General features: G+C 41.9%; 1 protein-coding gene and 1 long non-coding RNA gene across 2 annotated transcripts in view; one reads left to right on the top strand and one right to left on the bottom strand.

Moving 5' to 3' along the window:
• chchd3 (coiled-coil-helix-coiled-coil-helix domain containing 3) overlaps positions 1-17,569 on the bottom strand; it is a 224,566-nt gene that overhangs the window by 101,964 nt on the left and 105,033 nt on the right. The gene's annotated exons all lie outside the window — the stretch shown is intronic.
• On the top strand, positions 1,190-10,367 carry LOC116985354. The gene is made up of 2 exons (XR_004415251.1): positions 1,190-1,387; positions 9,967-10,367. It is a non-coding gene; the product is annotated as an uncharacterized LOC116985354 (long non-coding RNA).

The raw sequence follows: 17,569 nt of genomic DNA, 5'->3' as shown, positions 1-17,569 counted from the left end.
CTTCAGAATATAGTGTTGCAGAGGCAAAAGAGAAGGGCAAATGATAACCTTCTGTGCTGTGACCATTATGAGATCAACTTAGAATTAACTGTGAGGCGAATCGCAGGAAAAAAAGGAACAAGTGCAAATGAAATTGTCTGTCTGCACTGAGAATACAGTCCACCTGGAAACTAAATTACTCCACGATGCATCAATTTAAAATCTACCACTCTAAAAGGTTTTAAAACTCGTCATTTTCTGTAAATCATCATTAAATTAACTGTTTAAAATGTGGATCAACAAAATTTACAGAACTATACCACACATTTAACTGAAGATTTGAAAACCTGCACTCCATTTGACCCCTTATCAAGAAGTGACAACAAAGATCTGGAGAGCATGGAAAAAGATCTAGGCACTCTGAACCATTTGTAACACCTACCTGCCTTAAGCCCCTGTCCCACTTTCATGACCTAATTGGCGACCTCTGCCGAGTTTGCCCTTGACTCATACTCGCAGCATGGTTGCCACGGTCGTAGGAGGTCTTCGTAACTCATGCTCGTGAGTGGTCTCCGCGTACTCGTGGCCTCAAGTAGGTCGCGTCGTTTTTTCAAGCCTGATACAAAATGGCCACGAGTAAAAAAAAAGTCGGCATGGGAAAAATTGATACTTTTTACTCGTAGGTAGGTCGTGATGGTAGTCGTAGATAGTCGTAGGTTGGTAACATAGTCGTAGGAAGTAATAGACATAGTCGTAGGAGGTCGTAGACATAGTCGTAGGAGGTCGTAGGTCGTAGACATAGTTGTAGGAGGTTGTAGAAGGTCTTTTTACTTTGGCGAGTCAACATGGCCTTGACATTTTTTTCAACTCGTCTAGGGTCTTCTAAACACGTGGATTAGGTCGTGCAAGTGGGACAGGCCCTTTAAGGAAACGTCTCTTGCCAAAAAACCACACTAAGCTTGCAATGAACAGTCATCCAAATGCCACATGAGATGACAGAGATGTAAGAGAGATGCACGACTGCTGTGCATTAATCCTGCTGCTATTGTTTAAAAAGGAGAATCTGAAATATTCTGTGTGCAGTGGTAGTGAAAATGGCCTTTGATCTTCATTGTAACAGAAAACCAATTTGACGTGTTCAAATGAAAGTCATTTATAATGGATGGAAGTGGCAGCCGTGTTTCACCTTTCCTGCTTTGAATTACACCTGCCAAGACATGGAGCTAACTGAGAATAAAGCAAGTCTGATAATGAAAAATACAAACTTTTGCCTTGTCCAACAAGCTCTTCAGAGTCCTCCTTTCTGTTATCTATGGTGGATGAAACTAAATAATTCGTGGCATGAAAAACCTTTCTGGGTATTGAATACCTTGATGCATTCTCCAAAATGTGCAGCAGAAAGTTACAGGTAATGTAGGTTTGTTTAATTTGAAAATGACCAGGAAACGTTTTTGCCATTTTACTTCCAGGAATTTAAAATAAACCCGTTAAATGGTACATTTTGTTATTACCCATGCAAACATTATGCTCTGAGCCATATTGTTTGCTTGAGTTAGATTCAAAGGATTATGCCAAGTCTTCTCTTGGCTTCCATTTGAAAGCGTGATTTAGTGTTTGTGATAGATATTATGACAAAATGTTAGTTTAAACGTTACAGTGCGGTCAGAATTTACCTCTGCATATTGAGATTTGCTCTGCTTGGAACGCAATTTAAAAAGGCATTATATATTCTTAATAGTAATCAAGTTGCAGTCGAGAAATATTCCATCAAAGACACTGGACAATTGCAGTCGTCTTCAAAATCAGTTAATAAAAATAATATATACAGGGCACGTGGCTCGACATAGTCTGAACTGGCTGATTCCAAGATAATTTCATAATTGTAATCTATATTAAATGAGTAGTTTTCATTCTTTCTTCAGTTACAGCATGCCAGAGATTTATTGTCAAGCCACAACTGTGTAGCATAAAATTGAACCGTAGTTGGGAAAAGTTAAGCCAGGAATAGAGAAATCACTTTACTGTACCCAACAGAAAGACCATAAAGTCTTAAATACTAAACTTTGGGCCAGCCAATTAAGAGAACCTGTAGTTGAATCATGCAAGCCAGTTGAAGTCTAGATTCCAGCTAGGAACGGAAGAAACGCACAATAATTGGCTTCAACTTAATAACGTCCACAAGTCCGCACCTGCTGTCCAGGTAACCCTGGTTGGAATTATTTTTGTGTATGCATTGGATCTGGCCTAGCTGTGATGACCTCTTTGGTCAGGCAACTTGTCAAATTTGACAAAACCTTGTGTGGTGAGAAATTGCCACTCAGGTGAGATATCAAGAATGTGTGCAAAAAGATGAGCGAGGAAATGGTTTTGAAATAACGAAGGCAGACGACAACTTATGAATTCCTCTAAATTATGTTTTAAGTCACATCAATTCTTCAATCATGTTATAAAATTATTTTTAAAAACGACTCGCAAAAGTAGAATTAGTGCAAATCGTAATTTCATTATCTCACACGATGATTACCTGCAATCCCTCACACTGGACAGTTGTTTCTCCCCACCCTTCATTAGAGGAAAACAGGAATGCACTGTCTGACCTGATACGTACAAGTGCATTCGTCAACTGAATGTGGTAGCTCACAAATGTGAAAAGGTCAGACGAGGCTGTGGACTGACCATCAATCAGTCCCTCAATTTTTTTAAGCCAGCCGGCAGTCCGCTGTGCCAATTAGAGCATCAACAAATTGAAACTTTGCCACTAGATTTTGTATCAGGCAATTACAGGACCATCCAGACCTTTCCTCTGATGCAATTTAGACCTTTAGATTGCAGTGTAGATTGAAAACAGTAGACACATATCGCAGTCCCACAGAAGATGAATGATAACTGACAGGAGACAACCCCATATATTTTTGCCCTCTCCTCAAATACAGACAAGAATCAACTTTAGGAAGCATGCAGTTAAAGGTGATGGAATGGGGTACATTGAAATGTCTTTGCCAAATGGTGATATTATTTTCAGCATCTTACCTAATTAAATGATGTTCATAGAAACATAGAATATAGATGCAGGAGTTGGCCATTCAGCCCTTCGAACCAGCACAGGCATTCAATATGATCATGGCTGATCAGCCAAAATCAGTACCCCGTTCTGGCTTTTTCCCCATATCCCTTGATTCAGCCCTAAGATCATTTAATTGCATTAATCTGTAATGATCCAAACACTCATGCAGAGAGTCCATTAACCTTGAGGCATAGCACAGTAAATACAAGATTTAAACAATTGTGTTTTAATTCATGGAGTGTTTATGCTGCTTTTTGGTAAAATCCTGCGCATTCCCTCACATGCCTACACACATTAACACTCTGCATTCTGTGGCGTTGAGCTTTAATTATTATAAAATAACATTATCCACATAACAATTACAACTGTTGTAAGCATAAGAAATTTCTGGACTTTGAAGCATCTGCTTATTTCAATTCTTCACCTAATCTCCCTTCCTTTACTGACGTTTCGCATAAAATCGTCACCAAAGAGCCCAAGTTTTGTAACCAAGAAACTGGCGTAACTTTTTTAAGAAAAACTGAGGTAAAATGAAACGGTCTCCTGCAATCCCAACGAAACAAAGCGCCCACCAAACCCGAGTCTTTCTTTACACCAAGGTAAAATGTAACCATCAACAGGCAATATCTCTGCCCACACTTCAATGTTAGAGGTAGGGCTCACATGCTGCTTGGACCAAACATTGTGCTGATTGATTGAGTTTCTAAACCTCAGCAATATTCACCATTAACACTGCCCACGTCTACTACTGCCTATCCTTAGCCCCACGTCCCCGTCCCTTTTCATCTGTGCATTAATTGCCTCATACTGTGTTTTGTATTGAATTCTGTCTTTACTTTGTGTACTAGTCATGTCTCTACTATTTATTTCATTCCCCTTACATGTTTTTCCTCTACATGCTCAATTTTTGTAAGGTGTCCTTGAGACTCTTGAAAGGCGCCCATAAATAAAATTTATTATTATTACTACAGTCTGTTACCAATGCAAAATAATTTCTCGGACTCACAGGGTATCTTCGCTGCCCCATTCAGCGTTTTCTCATCAACGTTCCATAGTCAGCAGCACAAAAACTCTAGGAACAATATTATGATCCTGGTGTGCAAAGCTATCCAAAGTCTGAACACTTAAGCCTGAAATCTCTCCCAGTTTTGCATTACTCCCCACATTCAGTACTGGCTTTAAGCAAATTGCCGGAGAAACTTAAGGGGTTGAGCAGCATCTGTGGGTGGGAAGGAAATGTAGGCGTTTTGGATTGAGACCCAGTATGTCCTAAAGCAGGATTTTGACTTGAGACGTCCACAATTCCTTTCCCCTTGAAGATGTAGCTTCACCCTCCAGCAGTTTGTTTTTTAGATCCAGATTCCAGCATCTGCAATCGCTTGTGTCTTCAGCACTGCTATTCTTTACATTCTCTTCAATTGCAGTATAACAATGGAAATATGAACAAGAAGGCCCTTTGAACCTATTCCTCCATACAAGGATGTATCCCTTCATTTTCCTTTACGCAACTTACTTGCTGCCCTATTCCCAAATCTAATTTTTCATGGCAGGACTCAAGGATCAGAATGATGGCTGATTTCCAGCATCTGCAGTATAATAAAATTCAATATTCTGGCATCCGATTGAGATTCATAAATACCGCTGATCTGGCAGTATGAAATGTGGACCAAGGCCCAAAGGTGCAAGGGAGGTGTGAACAGAGCCAGGGCTCCGGATTGTGGCTGAGGCAGGGGGCCAGACTGGGGACAAGGTGTGCAGTGAGAGCTGGGTATTTCACAATAATAAGTAAATCAGTTGCTGGTTCATCACAATTTCTGGAATACCATGGTCAGGAATGTGGGTAGGATTTTGGCCAGAGCCTTTGTATATTTCCTGCTCCTTTTAAACTCACTTGATCCACTGGTAAATGTATTACATTACTGCATAATAACTTTACGGAAAATAAAGTAAAACAGTGGGCTAGGAATGAATAGGAATAATGTGGATCCTGTCTGCTCTGTGTCTGCCAGAACCGGAATCATCCGGAACCATCAAAGTCACAAAGGTGAAGGATCAGGATCAATGGTGTGTATTTAGCTTTTGGATTAATCTGCAAACCCTGCGTTGCACTGCCTCCACAGAGTGGGGACCCTTTCCGACACATGGGAAACTTCAGTGTTCCACAAGTGGCCCTGTGCAACTGGAGCAAGGCTTCCTTTCTTAAATACTCCCATTGAAATGGCCAACAGGGCTTCCTATTTTTTCAGTACACATGGAAACCAAATCTCTGCAGGCCAGCTACAAGGACACCAAACTCGTCATCAATGCACAGTTGTTCATAATTTCATAAATTTCATAAATCATATTTTATTTTTCTGCACTTACAAAATGAGTAACTTATTAAATGAGTAATTTACATTTGACCACTTTAAACTCCATCTTACCACTCACTTAACTGATACAAAGGCCTTTGAAAGTTCTGAGTCCTCGCAGCTTATTTGTCGATGTTGGGGGAGTCCAGAACCAGGGGCCACAGTTTAAGAATAAGGGATAAGTCATTTAGAACGAAGACGAGGAAACCCTTTTTCTCACAGAGATTTGTGAGTCTGTGGAATTCTCTGCCTCAGAGGGCGGTGGAGGCCGGTTCTCTGGATACTTTGAAGAGAGAGCTAGATAGGGCTCTTAAAGATAGCAGAGTCAGGGGGGAGGAGGGGAACGGGGTACTGATTGGGGTTGATCAACCATGATCACATTGAATGACGGTGCTGGCTCGAAGGGCCGAATGGCCTACTCCTGCACTTATTGTCTATTGTCCTCAGCTTTTTATCATCCGCATCCTTGCAAACATTACAAGTAATCACCTCATCTATTTCCTGAAACGTCGAGGTTGTTAACAGCCGGGGCTCAAGCAGTGAATCATGTAGCATCCACTTGTTACACCCAGTCAGTCTGAAAATGACCAAATCATCAGTGTCCTCCGTTAGTGAACCAAACCTCTAGCCATTATGAAAAATATAATCCTTAATAAGACTAAGTGGGACCGCATGGGAGGCCTGGTCCCCCAACGCAACCCATTCCCCAATGCAATATTCCACCACACACCTGTTCCCCCAACGCAACGGCGGGCGCGTTCTGCAGCCAGGGGGCAGTGACGGTATCAGGCGGGGGGCATCCTGCAGCCAGGGGAGGGGGACGGATTCCGGCGGGGTATGTCGGGGGCTGGTGGAGGTGTGTGTGTGGGGGAGGGGGTCGTGTGGGGGAGAGGGGTGTGTGTGTGTGTTTGTGTGTGTGTTTGTGTGTGTGTGTGTGTGTGTGTGTGTGTGCGTGTGCGTGTGTATGTGTGAGGTGTGTGGGGGGAGAGGGGACGTGCGGGGAGAGGGGGCGTGCGGGGGAGAGGGGTGTGTGTGTGTTTGTGTGTGTGTGTGTGTGTGCGTGTGTATGTGTGAGGCGTGTGGGGGAGAGGGGACGTGCGGGGGAGAGGGGGCGTGCGGGGGAGGGGGTGCGTGTGGGGGGGAGTGATGTGTGTGTGTGTGTGTGTGTGTGTGCGCGTGTGCATGTGTGTGCGTGTGTGTATGTGTGAGGCGTGTGGGGGAGACGTGACGTGCGCTGGAGAGGGGGTGTGTTGGGGAGGGGGTGCGTGTAGAGGGGAGGGTGTGTGGGGAGGGGGGTGTGCGGGGGGGGAGGGGGTGCGTGGGGGAGGGGGAGGTGTGGCGTGGGGAGGGGGGGGGGGTGTGGTGTGTGGGCTCACCGGTTCCCGATCGCACGGACCGGCTCCAGGACACGGCTCCGGACTCACTCAGCGGCTGCCGTCCCCAGCGCCTTTCGCACTCACAGCCAGGCCCCACCCGCGGAACACAACCCACACTCCGCTCCTGCAGCTTTATTCTCGGCGCCGGTGATTGACAGCGGGTGCCGGAAGGGGCGTCGCCGTCCTTACCAATAACTTTGTAATATTTCACCGATCGGAACAAAACTTGGTGCGCTTGGAACAGAAGAGAACGGTGAGTAAGGAGGCATAAAAATCCTAGCGATATAGGGTACTGTTTTTGCGCAAATTTAAAAACAACGCAAACCGGAAGAGGACAAGATGTGAGTTTTAGTAATAGTATATAGACGACATGAACCCATATCTTTACAAAATGCTTTACACAGCATTTCAAAAGAATAAATGCACTATCCATTATCTCAACTCTAGACACTAATACATTTATCAAACATAGTATTCCTTTCCATAGAATCATGCTGACTTTGCCTAATCACATTATGTTTTCCAAGTGCCGGTGACAAACTTTCTTACAAACGGACTCCAGATTTCCCTGACAAGTGATGTTAGGATAACTAGTCTGCCCTCTCCTTTCTTGAATATTAAAATCACATTTGGTTGTCTCATACCCTGGTGAAACTCATTTAGAGTCTTTAGAAATTAGTAAATCAAAAGTAATGCGCAGACATCAGTGATTTCCGTTCTCAGGCCCTGCACTCAAGTTTTCTAATTCTTTATTGCAGACATCTTATGCAAGATCACACACAACTTTATTCCTTTCCATCACAGTGAGGAATGTGGGGAATCCGCTCTGGTGGATGTTTATGTTAACACTTGTGTGTGTCTTGTTGCTTTTTTTTAGTGTGGCTGTATGGTAATTCGAGTTTCACTGTACTGTAATTGGTACACATGACAATAAACAGATCTTTGAACTATTATGTAATATAAGGAATACAAACTTAAAAGGAAATGGAGTGGTCTTTGATTTTCTTTTACCAATTGATCAGAGAAAATAGCTACAGCAATCTTATGACTGTTATTGATGCACTCGCTATTTTACTTTTGAAACAAGCTGATTTTATTTGAAAACCATTATATTAGCATTATTTTTGGATAAGAGCCTTTGAATTCCTGCAAAACATGAAGTCCTGGAGTGCCCTTGAATAAAACAGTTGGAACAACCAGATCTGGGCTGTGAGCAATGTATTCCTTTTTCAGGGACACTCTGCTGCTGACCTTTAGCTAATAAAAGATATTGCAGTCTGGCTCCTGATGGGTTCCATTTTATGGTCATCCAGTCAACAGACTGTACTTACTACATGATACGAGACATTGCTGTGCTCCATGGAGTCACTTTTGTTGATCTCCCATGCGGCTGTCAATGCCAATTTAAAAGGCATGACATTTTTTATTTCTCTCTTTCACATTTGTTGTTCTCTTGCTCTACTTCTATCTTTCTTTTCCTTACAAAGCTGTGTAGGATAGTGTTATTGAATGGGGTGATTGATGGCCGAAGGGTCTATTTCCACTCTTTAAGTCTAAAGTAAAACTAAAGTAAAACAACGTTAAATTGGCATTTAAACAGACATGTGAACTGAAAGGGAATTGAGGGGATATGGACCATGTGCAGGTAGATGGGATGAATTAGACTGGTATCATGGTTGATGTTAATTGTTCCTCTCTGTACAGATCGTTCCTTCCCCTCAAGTATTACCAACATTTCAGAACTTCCAGCAACTGCAGTATTTCTTTTGTTTCACTGCAGTTTTAAATCTGTTGGTGCATAGCATTTTTCACTCCTATCCAAAACAAAAATCAAACTTCATCCATCAATTGGGGAAAAAGAGATAACAGTGTCAGTTTCCTGACTGAGATAACAAAGTATCCAGAGCCCCAGATATTAAAAGCAAATAGTATGATACTTTCCTTTTTGCTCGTTTCAACCGCCTAAATTTGATTGACACATACAATAAATAATTTCATAAAAAACAGCTCAAGGAACAGAATAAGTCAATTTTCACCTTCACCTGAACGGTGTGTTATTCTTAAGAAAGTAAAAGTGCACTAATGCAAATAAAAATGCAAATAATTCTAATTTGTGATGGCAACGCATCTCTTATCTCAGATGTTGGTGCCCTGTTGTCCATCTTGGATACATATGTTATCTCCAGTACAGAGCTCCAGCTCCCAGTTATTTTAAATGTCAGTTAAAAAAAAGCAAATGTAAGAAAACATCATTCTCTCACAAACACTCATGAAATGAACTCATGACTATCTGTCAGTGCATCCTATTTAGATCCTAATGTTTTCTTGCTGCCATTCCATAAAAATAAAACAAAAATGGTGCAATTTAAACACACATGGTGACTGATCAGCACACTGAAACAGTATATGTGACCAAACTATAAGTGGTTACTTCATCAACCCTAGATTGGAATTCTATATTTGGCTCAAAAGGAAGAACTGTACTCATTTCAACTATGCCAGACCTATAGATGCGAGAGTCCGCAGATGAGTATGTTAAATGAAAATCAGAAAGTGCCCAGAAAAAAAATGAATCTTCATTATATCTGGCAAGGACACAGATAGGATGGAAAGAGAGAAATTGGAAGGTCCAAACCCAACATGATTTTGGTGGAGGAACAAGTACAAATATGTTGTTTTGGGAAGGGTCAGACAGGCTTGCAAAGAAGGGCTGGCCACGGAGGAGGATAAAGGTTTGAAGGAATAGGGTGATAGTGGGGAGAAAGAGAAGAGGAGGAATAAAAACTACACACGTCCTTATTTAACTGAATTTTGAAAGATTACATAATTTATTGTATTATTGTTTATTGTATATTTATTTGTTGTTATTGCTTTAATGGGCCTGTAAAGCTGCAACAAGTAATGATTTAATTGTTTAATTCCCATGCATATGACAATTAGACACTGTTGACTCCTGACTCTCTTGGTTTCGATTGTGATCGTATTTTGTTGTGGCTGAACTATAGAAGGCTGATAACGAACGGTTGTCATACAGGCAGACTGAAATACAATGCAGAAAATGTAATCCTAAATACTGGGTATAAAATGCACAATGACATTTAAGTTTAATGTAATCAAATCTTGGTTCACCATAAAAGCGCATTTGACAGTTGTGTCAATAGATTTATTAATCTCAAAATCTTTTTTTTTGCTGCAGCAGCTGAACGGATGGTGAAAAGTGTGGCACACCTTGCTAACAATAGTCAACATTAGGTATTTGCAGAACAGGTCCTCGACCGCTGCCTCATTTTACTTCAATTGGAATATTGTTAAAGATAAAATTGGAAGTTATGTAAATATTTACAATAGGAAAACACTGCCACTTATGAATATAAAGCAATGCTACACGGTGCAGATAAATCAATACGGGAGAATTGGAAAACTGCACAAGAAATGAGGAAATGTAACATTTTCACAAGGATGGAGTTTCTATAGCAACTGCAACGACTTCACTTCATAAACATTGCCCGATTCATTGATTCAACAGAATAATCAGTCTAGTGTGCAAATCTTTATAATTTAAATCTATAATAATATAGGCTGATTTTAAAGAACCATAAAGTAGCCTTTTGACATTTAATTCTTAACTGAAATAATAATATTTGGTGGTGTTAGGCTGATATTAACTGAAGCAGGAATTTGCTCAAATTATTGCAGCTGTGACTGCATTTCTCATGTTAGACTATTTTATACTGTGAATGATACCACAGAATAGTCGGATATAGGTGCAAGTGTTCAACAAAATTGCAAAAATGACAGAACTTTATTTATTGATGAAGGGAGACATGAACTATCCCAATGGAGACGAGCAAAATAACAATGTAAAAGGAACCGGGCGGCACGGTGGCACAGTGGTAGAGTTGCTGCCCAACAACGGCAGAGACCCGGGTTCGATCCTGACTACAGGTGCTGTCTGTATGGAGTTTGTACGTTCTCCCCCATGACCTGCATGGGTTTCCCCCGTGTGCTCCAGGTTCCTCCCCAACTCCAAAGATGTACAGGTTTGTAGGTCAATTGGCTTGGTAAAATTATAAAATATCACAATTTAATGCAGTCCTTGTGTGAACTACAATTAAGTTCCTTTTTAATGTCTACTCCCTTACTAAACATTACATTTAACTATTAAAGAAAAACTTAATAATTGGCCCACAGTGGATAGTTGAATCCAAAAAAAAGACTTAGATTGGGGTTTGAATGGTGATTTTGCAACAACTATTAGTAGTTTCCCACCTTACTGTAGTTTATTTTTGAAATGATGATAGACACAAGAGACTGCAGATGCTGGAACCCTGAGCAAAAGACAAAGTGCTGGAAGAACAGAGTGGATCAGGCTGCATTTGGAGAGTGACTCCACAGTTTGTGACTCATGAAACATCACCTATCCATTCCCTTCCCAGATGCTGCCTGACCCGTTGAGTTCCTCTCGCACTTTCTGTTCTAAAAAATGGTATTCAGTGCAAGTGGAGCATGTGATGAAAACTTACAAACATTCTCTGGCAAAGATGTTTCAATCTATTACTCCAATTGGATTCCAGAAGACGTGGAATCAAATGAATTTCATGATATTGATTTCAAAACCTGGAGTGCTCTGCTCTATTAAGCGTCAGAAATTTAGCTTTTGGCAAAAAGTTTGCTGGCGATCAGTGAAATCACCATCAATGAAAACAGTTCTCGTTACATTAAATTAACATTCGCCAATAATACAAAAGTGGTAATGATATTGAACTGCTGTTGAATCAATTTTTTAGTGTACAAGTATTTTTGTTAATACTAAAAGCCTGTGAGGGCCAACTGTTGGAACTTTGCCATCATGAACTTCGATAAACCAATTTCTCTTCTGAAATCAATTGGTATTAATTAACGTTGATTGTAAGCACTAAATGATTTATCTTGTACATAGCCATTGCTTTAACAAAACATGTGTCAACTTGAAACTTTGAACAAGAATATAACTTGTACCGTCTAAATGGACAGCAGGTTAGCCAGAAACATTTTCACTGAATGGATTCAACTCAGGCTTGGGGGAAAGCCAACAATCTACAAAAGCAGTCTGAAGAAGGGTCTTGACCCAAAACGTCACCTATTCCTTTTCTCCAGAGATGCTGTCTGACCCGCTGAGTTACTCCAACTTTCTATGTCTATCTTTGGTTTAAACCGGCATCTGCAGTTCTTTCCTATACAATCTGCAATAGCTCAACAGTTTAATGTAAATCTGTTAAATGAATGATTTTTCCACAGTAAAATCAATATAGAAAGCCAGAGACAACCTAATCAAAACAGCATTCCAAAAATCATATTTTCAAAATACAATTACAACTTTAATAACTGAAACAGAACATACTGAAAATATTTGTGTTGCCCACCATTCAAGTTAATGTGAAAGTAAGCCAGGAACTGACAATAAGGAGAGTGTGATTTCCTGAGATGAATTGACAGCATTACACTTCAGGTTACTGTATTTGTTTTCTTGTCTTCCCACTTCCCATCATTTCAATCAAGATTATTAAAGGTGGGTACACAAAATTGCTGGGGAAACTCAGCGGGTGCAGCAGCATCTATGGAGCGAAGGAAATAGGCGACGTTTCGGGCCGAAACCCTTCTTCAGACTGATGGGGGGTGGGGAAAGAAAGAAGGAAAAAGGGAGGAGGAGGAGGAGCCCGAGGGCGGGCGGATGGGAGGGTGGGAGGAGACAGCTAGAGGGTGAAAGAAGGGGAGGAGACAGCACGGGCTAGCCAAATTGGGGGAATTCAATGTTGATGCCATAAGGGCGCAAGGACCCCAGACGGAATATGAGGTGCTGTTTCTCCAATTTCCGCTGTTGCTCACTCTGGCAATGGAGGAGACCCAGGACAGAGAGGTCGGATTGGGAATGGGAGGGGGAGTTGAAGTGCTGAGCCACCGGGAGGTCAGGTAGGTTATTGCGGACTGAGCGGAGGTGTTCGGCGAAACGGTCGCCCAACCTACGCTTGGTCTCACCGATGTAAATCAGCTGACATCTAGAGCAGCGGATGCAGTAGATGAGGTTGGAGGAGATACAGGTGAACCTTTGTCGCACCTGGAACGACTGCTTGGGACCTTGAATGGAGTCGAGGGGGAGGTGAAGGGACAGGTGTTGCATTTCTTGCGGTTGCAACGGAAAGTGCCCGGGGAGGGGGTGGTGCGGGAGGGAAGGGAAGAATTGACGAGGGAGTTGCGGAGGGAGCGGTCTTTGCGGAAGGCAGACATGGGGGGAGATGGGAAGATGTGGCGAGTGGTGGGGTCACGTTGGAGGTGGCGGAAATGGCGGAGGATTATGTGTTGTATTTGCCGGCTGGTGGGGTGAAAGGTGAGGACCAGAGGGACTCTGCCCTTGTTGCGTGTGCGGGGATGGGGAGAGAGAGCAGTGTTACGGGGTATGGATGAGACCCTGGTGTAAGCCTCATCTATGGTGGCGGAGGGGAATCCCCGTTCCCTGAAGAACGAGGACATTTCCGATGCCCTGGTATGAAATGTCTCATCCTGGGAACAGATGCGGCGTAGGCGGAGGAATTGGGAGTAGGGGATGGAGTCTTTACAGGGGGCAGGGTGGGAAGACATGTAGTCCAGATAGCCATGTGAGTCAGTGGGTTTGTAATGTATGTCGGTCAGAAGGTGGGTATCTGGCAACAATGCTTGTGAGACATTGCCATTTTCAAACTGTATACTATTTTACTGCATTACATCAATGACATCACTCCATATTCACTCAAACCAACATCTGTTTCCTCTCCCCGATCAAAATTTCCATTTATGAGTCACTAGTTATATTCTATCAGCTCCTTAGGACAAGTCCAATGCCAGATTCCCAAAACAGACAATATTCTGACGTTCATTCTGGGAAGAGATTACCATGCAAACAGAGGGAAAGATTGAAGAACGTGCTGAAAGGCTCCTTGTAAAAAAAAAATCCAATACACTCATCTACTCTAAGGAATGCCTCTATTGGAATTATAATCAGAATTGCCAAAGAATAGTATTCAGAATTAATACATCAGGGGAATACATTAGTTCTGTGTAAATGGCATATGGAGTTCACCCCCTCACAACCTAGTAGTGTCAAGCATCTCCTGCCTCATATGGCGGAAATATCTGCAGTTGGATGTTGACCTCCACTATTATGTCAGAATTCAGAAAACCAGAATGAAAACAAGCAATTCTCACATCCAAAGAACTGTCCACAAATACAACAATGCTTCAGAGGTGTGTAATGAGGAACTCACCTTGAAACCTTGAGGTGTGTAAGAAGGAGCTGCAGATGCTGGTTTAAACTGAAGATAGACACAAAAAGCTGGAGTAACTCAGCGGGACAGACAGCATCTCTGGAGAGAAGGAATGGGTGACATTTCGGTCTGAAGAAGGGTCTCGACCCGAATCACCCATTCCTTCTCTCCAGAGATGCTGCCTGTCCCACTGAGTTACTCCAGCTTTTAGTGTCTATCTTCAATGCTTTAGAGATACTTCACTGGCCGTATTAGGCTTTAAAACAGATCAATACCTTGAGAAGAGCTGTACAAGTACCTGTTTATTTTTTATCTTTGATGACATCTTGGCTGGGCACAAATCCTATTCTTTATCATTGTGCACTGACAGAAGCAGAAAGCAGGGGGAAACATAGCATGTCCTCTTTAAACACTAGTATCTTGCAACAAAAGATTACAATATATTCAATCACATCGACGTCCCGCAGCCCCGACGTCGGACTTGTATCACCCCGGCGAGCGGTCCTGGACATCGGGCCGCCCGTAGCTGCAACTGCGGAGGGCTTGGGGAGGCCCTGACCACGAGGAACAGTGGAGGAAGAGACTGACTTTGGTGCCTTCCCACACAGTGGGAAACTTTGATTCTGCTGTGTGGGGATGTTTTATGTCAAATTCTATAGTGTGTTGTGTTCTTTATTTTTATTGTATGGCTGTATGGGAATTTCATTTCACTGTGCCAGCTGGCACATGTGACAATTAAATGTATCTTGAATCTTGAATCATAAGAAAAGGTCATAAACCTGTTGGGGGGATTTTAATGTTCATTGCCAACTGATCTAACATAAGGTGCAAGGCCCGGGGTTTACAATAAGAATCAGACTCGGGTTTGCTTTACACCTGAAAGCTTACCAATGCTTAAGTGGCACACTCCTGGCAGATGAGCGATTGGGTGAAATATTGAGAAGTACTAGCACCTTTATATCTGGACAAAATAGAGTACCATGAGAGAAATAGTACCATAGAGTACCATGAGAGAAAAATGCGTAAAACCACAAGTCTTTCTAAACAGCAGGGTCACTTTCAGCTTACCATCTTTACTGCAAGAACTGAACTGGTTCAATTTCTATTTTTGACTGAAACTTTGCATGAAGATATAAATCCCATGAAATTAGACAGGTTTTTGTAAAGCAACAAAGTTGTTGAGTGTGATTATGCATACAATGTGCATAATGTTACGATTGGTATTCTGCATCCTGAATCCGATGTGATTTTCATGTGCAAATATATACAGTGCGGCAATATAAATGTCGTTTCTGATGCACCTCAAAGGTGTTCGAAGAAACAAATGCCATTTGGCAGCATCTGCAGTGCCAAAATGAAAAACCCTCCTCAGGAAACTAAAACGACAGGATCTTGGTCCACTGAAATATTATGTCATTCCACACAAGTTGCATCTGTGAAGGGAATGATCGTCTGTCTGTTCGTTTCCTCCACAGATGCTGCTTGACCTGCTGAGTTTTTCCGGCTATTTATTTCAGTTCAAGATTCCAGCATCTGCAGTCATTTGTGTCTCTATTCTACGCAAGTAATTGGAGAGGACAAAAGACTTTTACGTAAGGCAAGAGTGGGAGATTGGTGTAGGTCAGCCCCCACAAGGACCTACGTTAGAGAAAGTAAATAGGCCAGATAATTTGACTCCCTGCTCTCAATATATTTTTTATGGACATGGACAAGTCAAGTCATGTTAAGTTTATTGTTACGGAGGCAAGTATGGAGAGGCACAGGTGGAGTGAAGTACCGTGCCTGCAGCAGCATCACTGGTATGTTGACTCAAACAGACAAAAACATTTTTTTGTAAATTATACATAAAATTCTAAAAGGTAGACTGCAAAAAAAAACATTAATACAAAAACTTTATTTGATAAAACATAAATCTAAAGTAGTGCAAGAGGTGGACCATGGTGTTCCGTTGTCCAGTAAGGGTTAAGTTGTGCAAGCTGGTCCAAGTATACTGTTGGGAGAGTCTAGGACAAGAGGTCATAGCCTCAGAATTAAAGCACATTCCTTTAGGAAGGAGAAGAGGAGGAATGTCTTCAGTCAGTGGGTGGTGAATCTGTGGAATACATTGGCACATTGGAGGCTGTCAATTGATATTTTCAAGGTAGATTCTTGGTTGGTAAGGGTGTCAGGGGTTATGAGGAGAAGGCAGGAGAATGGGGTTAGGAGGGAAAGATAGATCTGCCATGATCGAAAGGCGGAGCAGACTTGATGAGCCGAATGGCCTAATTCTGCCCCTATCACTTATGAACTTATGAAATGTGTACCACTGTCTCAAATACAGTTCTAAACATCCAATGTTTCCAGTGCTCCACTCCCATTGGTGGTAACACGTAGTGTTCCTGGCCTCAGTTGTACTTTGACAGGGATAGGCAGAATGTTGTCTTGTGCTTACCCATTGGAGGTGAGACGATTATTGAACAAATAACACCAAGGCTTGATTGAAAGGGACATAATTTCCATTTCTCTCACTGAAATTTCAAAATTCCTAATGGTAAGCCCATGAAATTATAGGCACCTCAACTCTCAAAGTAGGAAAAGTAAACATTCGTCATTGCAAACCACACCAATGACGGCAAAGTACATAACATTTATCTTGTATTTTCGAGATCGCTTAAGTACCTCTACAGTTAGCACTGACATAAGTGTTGAGGCTTCCTGGTTATAGACTTGAAATAATTCCTCTGAGGACAATTAGCAGTCACAGATAAGTTATTATATTTTATTCCGCATGTTAAATTGGCCTTCACAAAGAGAAGGTTAAAGATTAAAGACTTCCTAGCAACTTTCAAAACATATTTATGGAGACGAAGCCTTTCAATCAGAGCCAAGGATATTCTCGAAAGAATGGTATTGCTGACATACATTGCTAAAATGAATTGCGATCATTCTGCTTGCTTTGTTAGTATCTCTCATTAAACAATCTCACCGCTTTCTAAATAAAGAATGTCTTGGGCCTCTTCAGCTGCGTAAGGAAACTCACACATATAAGTTAAGTTGTTAACTACCAACATGTGTGCTCCCACCTCTAATCCTGCAGTGTGGGGGGTTTCTGCTTTGTGACTTCCATGGCAAAACAGTTGAAACAGTAAACTCTCTTTTGCAGTGACCCACAATAAACTGACATTGACCTTGACATTGACTACACTACATGTGAATGAACACTTTGCAGTTTATACCATGATTACATTATGTCATAACCAAATTCCAGTTTTGCTCAAATTCAATAAAAAATGCATTCAGTTTGATGTTAGACAAAAATGCTGGAGAAACTCAGCGGGTGAGGCAGCATCTATGGGGCGAAGGAATAGGTGACATTTCGGGTTGAGACCCTTCTTCAGACTGTGAGGTGGGGAGGCGGGAAGAAGAAAGGAGACAGTAGGCTGTGGGAGAGCTGGGAAGGGGGGGGGAAGGAGGGACTACCTGAAATTGGAGGTCAATGTTCATACCGCTGGGGTGTAAACTGCCTCAGCGAAATACGAGATG

The sequence above is a fragment of the Amblyraja radiata genome, chromosome 21 (assembly GCF_010909765.2).
Source record: "Amblyraja radiata isolate CabotCenter1 chromosome 21, sAmbRad1.1.pri, whole genome shotgun sequence".
NCBI classification, from domain to species: Eukaryota; Metazoa; Chordata; class Chondrichthyes; order Rajiformes; family Rajidae; genus Amblyraja; species Amblyraja radiata.
This window is presented reverse-complemented; position numbering and strand designations above follow the sequence as displayed.